This window comes from Miscanthus floridulus, chromosome 18 (assembly GCF_019320115.1).
Source record: "Miscanthus floridulus cultivar M001 chromosome 18, ASM1932011v1, whole genome shotgun sequence".
NCBI lineage: Eukaryota > Viridiplantae > Streptophyta > Magnoliopsida > Poales > Poaceae > Miscanthus > Miscanthus floridulus.
The window spans coordinates 35,718,350-35,730,711 of record NC_089597.1 but is presented as its reverse complement, the minus strand read 5'-3'; the positions used below and the strand labels follow the sequence as shown (position 1 = coordinate 35,730,711).

The 12,362-nt window shown below is 45.2% G+C and overlaps 1 pseudogene; it reads right to left on the bottom strand.

Annotated features, from left to right (window-relative positions):
* Positions 1-4,173: 4,173 nt before the first annotated feature.
* On the bottom strand, positions 4,174-9,832 carry LOC136521035 (bZIP transcription factor 46-like; annotated as a pseudogene).
* Between the last annotated feature and the right edge of the window lie 2,530 nt (positions 9,833-12,362).

The following is a 12,362-nucleotide window of genomic DNA, read 5'->3' as shown; positions in this document are numbered from 1 at the left end:
CTCCAACCGCCTCCAATCCAAGACGTACAGGACTGCAGGCACGGCCACGCCATGCTGGATCTGGCTGGGTGGGATGCCCTGGTCCTATCCGGATGGTTGGCTGTTGGCCGTGGCAGAACGGCGAGCAGAATTGCGGGGTGTTTTGGTTTGTGCCGTTAAAATTTAGTTGTTAATTTTTAGTTCCATTTAATCACGTTTTATCTAAACACTATGACTAAGGGTCTATTTGTTTCCCTGCTCACTTTAGCTACTAAACTACCAAACAGACCGACTAAAAAAGAACTAAAATAGTTTAGTCATATTAGTATCTCAAGGAGGTACTAAAAGGGTTAAAGTGCCCAGTGGACATGGGCTGTCCCTCATTATTGCTAGTCCCTCAACCTGATTTGTGCATTCATTAGGGATAGTTTGGTCTTTGTTGAACTGCTTTAATAGTCTTTAATTACTTTTAGTCATTAGAACCAAACATGAGTGACTAAAGTTTAATCATTGGTTTTAATAACTAAATTTTAGTCATGAGAAACCAAACAGAGCCTAAATGGGACTAAATGGGTATTTAGCCAATTAGTCACCAAGGAGTTGTTAAATAGGACTAAAGCCCAGGCTGCCTCACATTTTAGTCACTTTGGATCCAAATATCCTAACTAAAATAGACTAAAAAGCCTCTTTTAGTCCACTAAACCAAACATGTGTGGCTAAAGTTTAGCAACTAGTTTAGCCAGCTAAATTTTAGCAGCTTCGCACGGACACACACCTCACGCACGCACACCACACACTCACACACTAGATCCCAGAATCTATACCTAGAGAACTCACACGGCTAAGAAGTACACGAAGTCATCAGACTTCGAGGGTGACGAGCATGTCACCTTAACTATTGTGGGACATCCGCGTTGCCAGTAGTTCGGTCTTTGTTGAATTACTTTAATGGCCTTTAATCACTTTTAGTTACTAGAACAAAACAGGGGTGACTAAAGTTTAATAATTGATTTTAATAGCTAAATTTTAGTAATAAGAAACCAAACATGGCCTAAATGGGACTAAATGAGCATTTAGTCAATTAGTCACCAATGAGTTGTTAAATAGAACTAAAGCTCAGGCTACCTCATATTTTAGTCACTTTGAATCTAAACATCCTAATTAAAATGGATTAAAATGCCTCTTTTAGTCCATCAAACCAAACAGGTAACTTTACACGGACACACATCTCATGCATGCACACCACACACTCACACAAAGCTAGATCCTACAATCTATACATAGAGAACTCACGCGATACACGAAATCATGTGGCTTCGAGAACTCACGCGGCTAGGAAGTACACAAAATCATCTGGCTTCGAGGGTAACGAGCACGTTACCCTAACTATTGTGGAACATCCACGTGCAACTGTGCAAGGCAATAGGAAATTATTTTCTTGCAATAAGCAAGCGGTGCATCACTGGAGCTTTGCCACTGTGCTACACGCGCGCCTGCAGCAATTTTACAGTTTTATTATTGCAAAGGAAGTCTCCTACGGGAGCACCAGTATCATATGCTGATCAAATCTCTCTGGGATGTACAAATCACGTAAATAAATACTACGGAGTACGTACATAACACTTCGAATTTTTGTATTTGAAGAACACATTGGCATAAGTTCTCGTCTCTCACGAATCACGATTATCACGACACGAGAGCTGGTCTTATCCAGCCAATTGTAAGAAGCTAGTTATATTTTCGTTGGATTTATTTAAACTTAGCATAATGTTATTTAATTAAATCAATAAATATCAAGACACATAATAAGTGGAAAACTGGCTGGAGATTAAGAGTGCGTTGGCAGGGATCCGGATTTTTGGAGAAACGTTTCAGATCAATATTCTTTTTTAGAAATGTTGCAGATGGTGAATTAGAATCATTTTATGAAACCATTTGGCTGTTAGACTGAATTTCTATTCATAAAAAAATTAATTAATTAAAGATACTTAAAGAATTCAAACTTTTTGTGGACAGAACAACCTAAATACAATCCATTTTAACTTGTTACGCTTAAAAAGAATTCATTGAAAAATATGAGGTGGGAAGAAAGAATCAGAATCACTACCGCTTCCCTGTTTCTCTCCTAGAAGTGTGAAACGTTTCTCTTCGGAATCACTTGGTCCTTTTTGCGTTTGGCAGGGATTCTCACCGTTTCTCGCTAGAAACGAGAGTGGAACGGCCGCCAAACGTGCCCTAACTCACCTTAATAGATGACTATTGTATGTATCTATTGTCAGGTTAAGATATATGGTGAGCCATATGCCTAAGCACACGAAGTCGCAACGCGCACGAGCTTGGATAGTAGCATTAGCAGTGGCAATAAAGATTTTGCAGCTCTAAATTGTTTTTTTTTTACCGAAGTCAGCAGGGGAGACCCCAACCTATTTTTTATTTTTTTATTCTAGACCTTTTTAATTCGCTCCCACTGGGAGTCGAACCCTGGCCTGCTAGATGCTACTAAGGTGCTATAACCACTAGGCTAGAGGTCCTTTCGCTGTAGCTCTAAATTGTAACTTACGCCATGTTGGATCGCTGGGCAAGGTGGGAACGAGGGCAGCATTAGCGGTGCCAACGAAGATTTTGTAGCTCTAAATTGTAACTGACGCCATGATAGATCTGCTGGGTCAAAGTGGGAGTGACGGACAGACTAGAGAGAGCGAGAGGTACAAGAGGGAGAAATTTTGGTTCTTTAATATTAGGAATAAACTAGCAAACTTACGATTTGCGACTCAGATATTTTCATTCTTTAATATTATATATCTAGGTATAAACTAGCAAACATACAATTTGCGACTTGGAGGTTTATTCAAAGATTATGCTATTTGTTCCAATGCATCTTGGAATCGAATTCCATATTGGTCACAATTTCTAACTAGGGCTCTTAGAATTCAATTTATTCTCCTCAATCAGAAATTCCCATCAGGGTAAGAATTTTTTATTTGTCACTTTTCTAACGTGTATTTGTGCTCGTTTTACACATCAGAATTTCTTCGATCCTGGAAAAAAGTGACATAATAGCTACCCTTTTGGGGTTGGGTATTTATACCCCCTCCCCTCCCTAAATTATGGTGAGCCATGGAAAATGTGAAGGTTTTGATTTCAGCTCCACAATGAAAGAAATCAAGGTAGAAAAGTGAGAAAAATGAATGTTTAGGATCTGCACGTACTCTGTTTTGGGAGAGAAGAATAAATAATTAATAATTGATACGTGACAGCCAACAAGGAACAACTCAGTTATCTTTTTTTTTTTTCAAATTTACTGTCGTTTCAACCGTGTGTCGTGCGTCGTGTTTGTTTAGTAACCACATTACTCAGATTCGTCCCCATCCCCCACGGATTTTTTTTAAATGAAAAAAACAAGAGGACGAAGTTTACCCGGGCTGACTAGTGGGTAGGGATAATTACTAATTAGATCCATGTATTAGTGGGAGCTTAGTGACCTTTTCAAGCCTTGTAGTGCTAGGGGTCTCGTATGGCGTAAAGGTGAGCCAGCCTTAGGGGGTGTTTGGTTCTATAGAAAAATTTTAGTTCCTGTCCCATCGGATATTTGACACATGCATTAAGTATTAAATATAGACGAAAAAATAACTAATTGCACAAATTGTGGCTAATTTGCGAGACGAATTTTTAAGCCTAATTAGTCCATGATTTGACAATGTGGTGCTACAGTAAATATGTGCTAATGATGGATTAATTAGGCTTCATAAATTCGTCTCGTAAATTAGTCTCCATCTATGTAATTAGTTTTATAATTAAGTCATATTTAGTTCTCCTAAATAGCATCCGAACGTCCGATGTGATATGGACTAAAATTTAATCCGAAAAACCAAACACCCCCTTAATCGTCGTGGTACAGCTTGCCCTGCTGTCTGTCTTGTGAAGTCCTGATTCCTGACGATGTCCTGACATATACATTCTGGAGGCAATAATCGCGCACAGGTCTACATTCTGGTGGCAATAATCGCGCGCATGAGGTACTACCGGAACTCTTAAGTACTCCTACTGAACGCGAGTACGCGACAGCTACATTTCGTCTACATCCATCAGTCATGAGTAACGTAGCTGAAAAAGGGGACATTGTGTCATTGTTACAAGCAGGTCAGCAACTAAACACTTATCGCTGCGGCCTGCCGGGGTACAGACCATCTGGGCAGCTATAACCTGATGGTATCTCATTATCAATTTATGTCAACAACATAGAAACAACATTAAGTTACTTGCATGATCTCACCATGGCAATAGATAGGAGGGAGTTAATACACAGATTAGATGGTACATATGAGGATCGCGCAACTGAACCTAAACGGTAAACTGTCAGGCGCAGACTACCCACGTCACAGAACAAGGAGAACAGTAGCTCTGAAGCAGCGGAGGCGGTCTACTGGGGGTAACGGGGGACTCGTGACTTCATCTGATATGTACACACGGGCACATCTAAGCCGACGATCTTGACTTGGGTCAATTCTGTGCAAGCTTCAGCAGGCTACCATGGGCCAGTCAGGGTGCGGCGCAGGCAAAGTTTCTTTGCCTTTGGTCCATGTTGGTTGTTGATTCGCTCCAGGACCTGCAAAAACCATTTACAGAGAAACTTCTGTGAGCCAAGAAAACATTGCCTAATGGGAACCGTCATTTTCCAACTGATGAATATGCAGCACATCAAAATCGGCAGCCAAAAAGATCTACTGTTTTCCGCTACAAAATAGACATAAAATTTTCACCAAGATTGTCATGGAAAAGCAAACTTCTCAGGTTAATATGTTAAAAGTAATAATCAGAACCAAGAACCGTCTGAATTTCAGAAAAATTAATGCATGCTTTGCTATTTTATCTCACTAAATCTTGAGGATGCCAACACCGATATTGTTGTTCACTCACTGATGAGATTTTCTTTTAAAAAATATCAACTAATCGGGATAAGTTAAAATATAGACGTGGTAGCACAAAGCAAGGTACAATTGCTAGTGTTAGCATTCTATTTCCAATAAGTAAACATCATGCCATATAAATCTTATTTATGTGAAGCCCTCTTTATTTAAAATTCGAACTAATTAATCAGATAAAAGATAAAAATATAACATCTCAATAGAGTTAACTCATTACTTTACTAAATTATGTCAAGCGATGCATGAAAAGTGTATGCAGCAGTTTCAAAAGTTTCAATTGAATGTGTATCCTATTCGCAATGGTACATTTCTTTGCTGTCAAACTAATTCACATAGGATACTAATTGATATGTACCTAGAGTGCTCTGATAGGCTTGTGGTGAAACTGTGAAAGATATGCTGATGTTAGAATTCAAATATGATTTTTTTTTTTGGTTAGCAGAAACTATGTCATATGGAAGTTTTGGTATCCTAAACATCTCATGCATAGAATGGAATGTTGTATTGAAACCTATACCTTTATTGAATCCCTTGACTGGACATGCCAAGGTTTATCACATAAGAACTGACAAATTGATATTCCTAGCATTGGGTCAGGTCCAGACCTTGCCCCATACTAAATTGGTCAGCTTTTTGCAATTTGTATTCATATTTAACATATGATTTATTTGAAATTGTTTTGGCGAATTAACTTTTAAGATCCCTTAGACGAAGGCAACAGTCTCCAGATAATGGCAGTAGAGTTTTTGAAATCAAGGGACCTCCTAGAACTTTTTTCCCCCGAGACCGTGCATGTGCACGTATTTCATTAAGAGGAAGTAGAATTTGGATTACAGGAGCAGGCCACCAATGGTAATGATAATTACCATCAGAGGGACCTCCTAGAACTGCAGGCTATGGCAGCATTCCGGAGTCAAGTTGATGGTTTCTATGTATCTGGCACGCCTAGTACATGAAACAGGCACAATAAAACAGGACAGAAACGAGAATCAAGTCATCACTTTTGAATGTCATTCCTATTTATGTGTATCTGGTAGCTGCATTTGAATGCCATCACTTTTGAATGTCTGCCTAGATGCTCAATGTACAAAAAAATCATGCAGAACAAAACCAGATGGAAGATAAAAAATCAAGTCATCCCTATTTCCATGCAATGAATTTATTTATCATTTTTTGATACTAACTCAATCAATCTTTTTTTCTTATTAACCCTGAACATAATGGATGAATGAACTGGTTGACATCATGTTTTACGAACAAGTCTATGGTTCAGAAAGTTTTTGGGTGCAAAAGGAGAAACTTTCAAAATCATGTAACAAAATAATATGGACATGAAAATGCAATAAGGCATCATGCATTGATTTAGTGATAGGTACATGTTGGAGTAAATTCTAGGCGTATTTCTGAAAGAAAAAAAATCAAACTCATGTCCAACCAAACATCAGCAGGTTTGTATCATGGGAAACTAGGAAGAAGAAAGAGCCACACTGAAATGTTGTGAGGCAGAGGCTAGATCCATGAAAGTTCCATGGAAAGGATTAAACCAATTATAAAAATAATAAAAAAAAAGGGCAGACCTAGTGCCGGAGGCTCCCACATGAGTGGGGTCTGGGGAAGTGAAAAACCGAGGCAAGCCTTCCCCCCGCAAAATCTGCGGAGAGGCTGCTTCGAACCCGCGACCTGGTGACTCAGTGAGTCAGCTCTCACCACTGCACCAGGCCTGCCCTTCTAGTTAAAAAAAATTAGAAAAACATAAAAAGATTGTGCTTGACAGCAGCATATCATCAGCCCCGCCTCTTTCCCCAACATTAAGAAAACATGCAATAGTGATCAGGCAGAGTCTAAAGAGAACTTGGTAAAGCTTCTACAGAAATGAAAAATCTGAACAGCAGTATTTTCTCCAAATGGAAGATCATTACCTCATCCTTTTGCTTCTTTAGCATTTCAACCTGCACAATGAAGCATAATAAGTTAATATAGCCTCTTTCGTTTTTACCAGGAGTTAAGAAGAAACAAACTATCATGCATGAAATGGAACTTAGGTCTGAAATATATAAATCCCTAACACTCGTTTGGATCCTTTCATTTTGGAGGATTGGAATCTACTTTATGAACTAGGCTATTTGGCTTGGAATTTGACATTCTAGAACTTTTTAAAGTTTAGATATAGCCTATCTTAAATTCATGAGTTGAGAGATAGAACTAGATTCCATTGATCGCCATGCTCTGCTTTTGCTCTGCAACTTTGCCACGCTCTTCGGCTCGCTGACATGCAACAGCAGTGCAGAACACAAGTATCTCCCCTAATGTGGCCAACAATGCATACAAGTATGTTACGCATGTGACCATGTTAACTTGATCTGTGCCTAAATTGTGATTATTGGAACTGATTTCATTCTAAGGATCCAAACAGAGCCTAAGAGTTAAGCTAACCAGAAATTGCCTTCATTTGTCTCAAAATCAATGAGGTGAGGTGATAACGCTACAGTGCTACACAATGGATAATACAAGTATGCAACACTAGCAATTTAACAATAACATCAGATGCCCAGGTGATACATGTGACAATTGAGGTCTGATAATTCGATATACATAATATACATTTCAAAATAGTCATAAATCAAAATACCATTGTAACAACATTAAGCTCATGAAAGATGTGTGCCCAAACTAGCAGGTTACGAGCTCAAGTCTAAGACAACATGCATCAATCTATATGTGCAGTCTCCATCAGTTGCTCAAGGCAGCTAGTTCGATGCAGAACATATGCAACAAGGATCAGGCATTTGGAAGTTCCTACCAAATGTGGCAACTTATCTGCTGTCATGCCAGCAGCAAGCCTCATTATAAAATTTAGAAGTCTCTAGGAGCTCAAATCTCTAGAAAAAGGTACCAATGTGGAGAAAGACTCCATGGAAGTCTAATATGAAGAGATTATCAAAGGAACACAGATTGAGTACATTCATTGATACGGTATACAAATAATGTGCATGCAACCTTGAAAGAAAATCTTTTTTTTAGTGGCAACCAGTGGCGAAGCTAGACTAATTAAAGAGGGGTGCAAGTGCCTTGTGTGTGCATAGAATGTGTCATGCATATATGGTGAAATCTGAACCAAACCAACTGTTTTTACATTGGTGGGGGGGGGGGGGGGGGGGGGGGGGGGGGGGGTGGCATATGCATCCCCTTTCAACAGTGTAGCTTCGCCCCTGGTGGCAATTTACCCCCTTTCAACGGTGTGTAGCTTCGCCCCTGGTGGCTAGCAACATATCTTTTAACAAATATAGCAATTATACCTGCTTTTTCTGCAACTCATCATTCTGATCCTTGAGTTTTGCCACCTCAGCTTCCAGCTCCATTATGTATGCCTACAATGTTAGAAAGCATGCAGTTAAGTGTCTGTACACTGGGTTGTCATTTTAAACTCTTATCAGTGAATTGAACTGACATAACAATTTTCTGTCCAGTAGAGAAATCCAATAAATTTGAGTTCCAATGGAAAATTAGGGGTCAAAGATTATAGCTTATACAGCAGCACATGTGCACCATGGAATAACTTACAGATGTAAAGTACATCAATCATGTCTCTTGTATTTGCAGCTAAAATTAACCAGAAATAACACAAAACCATGTGTTTATGATTGGAATTGTAAATCTCTGTAAGCCCAAGGTGCTATCCCTATCATCTCAATGAGGTGGTTGAAATGATGAAGTCCTGTGAGACTGCAATGTGTAATCACCATCTCCCAAATTAACAAACTTATCCAGTGTCCCAGTCTTTCTGAATCTGATAGGGTCAAGCTGAACGTTCATTCCCAGATTCTTCACCTCTTTAGATGAAGATAAGAGTATACAATGCAACTTGCTATTTGTAGAGGCTACTTAGCAATAGATTAATATCAAAGAGCTCAACTGGAAGTGGCAGATCACATCAAGTGAATAAAGTACAATATAATCGAGAGGCATACCAAATATAGTCACCATAGAGTTCCATTTCAGACAAATTTTTACTATAATTAAGCTAAAGGTGCAGTGTGATTAACAGACAGCATAGCAGTGCACTGAAAGAAGGAAGGCTCCACCTGCTTCCTCGCACGCGACCTGGCGGCCGACTCCCTGTTCTTGATCATGCGGCGCTGCCTCCTCTCCACCACCTTCTCAACGGTCGGCCCCTTCCTCACCCTCAACGCAGTGTCGAAGGGATACGGCACCGGCGACAGCGACGACAGATCCCCCGCCTCCACCTTCCCCATCCCGTTGAGCACGACCGGCGTCGTGGGCGCCGCCACCGTCATCCCTCCTCCGAGCCCCTGCCCGACGACCCCGGCCACCATCCCGTTCCCCAGCTGCATGGTCTGCGGCGCGACCGCATTGCCCTGGGAGAAAAGCCCCTGCGCGTGCGGCTGCAGCACGAGGGTCTGGTGCCCCATGTCCTCCCGAACCACGCCGGCGCGTACCAGGAACTCCTCCAGAGTCATGGACCCCAGCGTCTGCTGCCGCTGCGCCTGCGCCTGCGCCGGCAGCGGCGCGGGCGCGGGAGCGGGAGCGGGAGCCGCGACCAGGCTGCGCGTCCTCCGCGCCGGTGAAGCCCACGATCTCGCGCCAGACCTCGTCGACCGTCTTCTGGCTGAGCGTGCGGGACAGCGTGAAGGAGCCCTGGTGCAGGATGGGCGCCCCGGGCGGCTGCTGCTGCTGCTGCGCGCGTGCGTGCGCGTCCACGGATGCGGCCGCCGTGGTCGGGGCGGCCGCGGCCATGGCGTTGGACTCCTCGGCCGTCCAGATGTTGCGCAGCAGCTCGTCCATGTTCATGGAGCCGAAGTCCTTGCTGGCGCCGCCGAGCGTGCTCTGGAACTCGTCGAAACGTGAGCGAGTAGACCGAGCCCTGCCGCTCCAGCGACGGGGTCCCGCTCCCCTCCCGGCATCTCCATCCCCGCCTACCGCCTTCTCTCCCCTCCCTCTCCTCTCCTCCTCCTCTCCTCTCCCAAATCCCACCGAATTCATTCCGCACCTGGACTGCTGCTCTGAACCACAGGCGGATGCAGAGGAAAAGGGGGCGCCGAACAGAGCAGGCGACTTTATAGCCGGGCAGCGGCGGCAGCGGCAGGCAGAAGCGACAGGAGGAGAGGAGACTAGGGAGCTCCGCTCGAGGTAGCGTGACCTTGATTAGTTGCGGCTGGCGTGCTACAGTATACCACAATAGCAAGAGGAAATCCAGTTCAGCGGGGCGAGTTACCCTAAAAAAAAAGAGGAGCGCGCAGGGGGGAGCCACCGGGGGATGTGGAGCTCGAGCGTGTGCGGCTTTGAGGGAGGCGATCGCGGCGGCGAGGTGGGCGACGGGACAGGTGTCGCCTCGGGGGCAATAAAGTGCTGCTGCGGCAGCCGCTGCCGTCGGGGGACGACAAGGCCCCGCAGCCGGTCAGAGGATTACGGTCGTGGGGGGCGCCGGACAGCGGGGTGCAGCGGATCGCCACAATGCCTCGCGCAAAAGGACCAGTGACCACCACACCACACCGGACGAAAACGGCAAGCGAGTTTTTGGGTGCGTGGGTCAAACACTTCCACTCGCCACACGGTTACAACTTGCAAGTGACACTTACACAATTTTCCTGACGGTGGCGTTTGGATTGTGGGTTATGATAGGTGGGATAGGAAAATAGAAAGTACTATCCCACGTTTGGTTTCAGGGAAAGGGAAATAAGGTGTTTCTATCCCACCAGTCCTGTCCTACCGTGAGGGGTGAGTTGTGGACGTGATAGAAGCTCGGAGCGCTGGCGTTGACTCATGGCCCTCATCCTCCTGTGCCGCTGCTGCCACCAGTGGCAGTGTGTCTTCCTGGCGCTCGCTGCCTCCGCCGCTGAGGGCGGGCTCCCACTCCCCTGCCTCGGTGCTCGCGGTGGACTGCAGTCTCCCAGGCCGCCACCTCTCATCGACTGCCTCGACTACGTCCACCAGGGAGCACCAAACGTTGGTCGGCCGCTGCCTGCTGGATCGAGAAAGGCTTGCCGACTTGCGGACCTGCTGGATCAGGAAGGCTGCACACGCCATTGCCTGTCGATGGGGAGGAGGGCGTGGAGAACGGCCCCGCTTGCGTTGTCGTTGTCACAGGAGCTGCAGCTGCCTCCACTGCCACAGCGCAAGAGGCCGAGCCGCCCTTGCCATCGGCGCTGCGAGAGCCCCAGTGTAGATAGAATATGGTAGTCCACCGAGGTTATCCCGCCACGGTAGAATTGTCGGACGGGGTTGCGCGTAATCAGGAACCGGATGGTGACACAAGCGCAGAGACAGGGATTTTAGATAGGTTCGGGCCGTCTGATCGACGTAATACCCTACGTCCTGTTGTCTTTGGTGTATTGTATTGAGATGTAGTAGATAGATCTTGAACATGGCCGAATCATGATCACTCCGAGCAAACCCCTGCCTGGATAACCCACTGTGCTTCAAAAACCGACGCTATCGGGGCTTGTTGAGACCATAGATCGCTTTGCGTAAAGGACAGACAAGAGAAGAAGTCAGAAGGGCATAACCTGGAGTCCGTCTTTTCTTGGTGCGCGTCTCTATCTACTAAAAGTAGGGGTGGTTGCCATAGATAGATTGGGTCATTCGTAACCTGAGCAATAACCGATGCTACTACAGCAATAACGGAAATAACCGATGCTACAGCAGAAACTACAGCTGCCTCTCCTTATATAGTCTGGAGGGACAGGGTTACAAGTAAAGTAGCCTATTTGGTACTATACAATGTCTTGCGGTGCACGCCGAAGCAGCGTCGTGCACGCCTTGATCTTGTGGGCCGCGGCCACCTCTGATGGTGCGGCCTATCTTGTCTTGAGGATACCAGGGGCATACCTCCACAGCTAGTCCCCGAGCTACAGTAGGTGACGTAGTCGCGTAGTGCCAGGGTCAGAAAGTAGAAGACCAGCCGAGCAGGCAGCCAGTCCCCGGCATAGCCTCGAGATGAGAACAAACACATTCACCGCAAGTGAAGTGTGCCCACTTAGTCCCCGAGCCTGCTGAAAGATGAAGAATGAATCTTATAGCAGGTCAAAGGAAAAGAAGTTGAAAGTTGCCGACGTCGTCTGACATGCACGTATCAAGACCCCAGACGTGCTGCCCAAGATTAACACCCTGATCCAAATAGCATGGAGCAGCTTGATAGCACACCGACGAGAGTAGCAAGATCCGAGCAACAAGGGAGTCCCGGCGTCGCTGGCGATGTCCGAGCACCGAGGAGTGAGGAGTTCCCGGCGTCGCTGGCGATGTCCGAGGACCGAGGAGCGAGGAGTCCCCGGCGTCGCTGGCGATGCCGAGCACCGAGGAGCGAGGAGTCCCGGCGTCGCTAGCAATGACCGAGCACCGAGGAGCGAGGAGTCCTCGGCGTCGCTGGCGATGTCCGAGGACCGAGGAGCGAGGAGTCCCTGGCGCCGCTAGCGATGTCCGAGCACCGAGGAGACCCCGGCG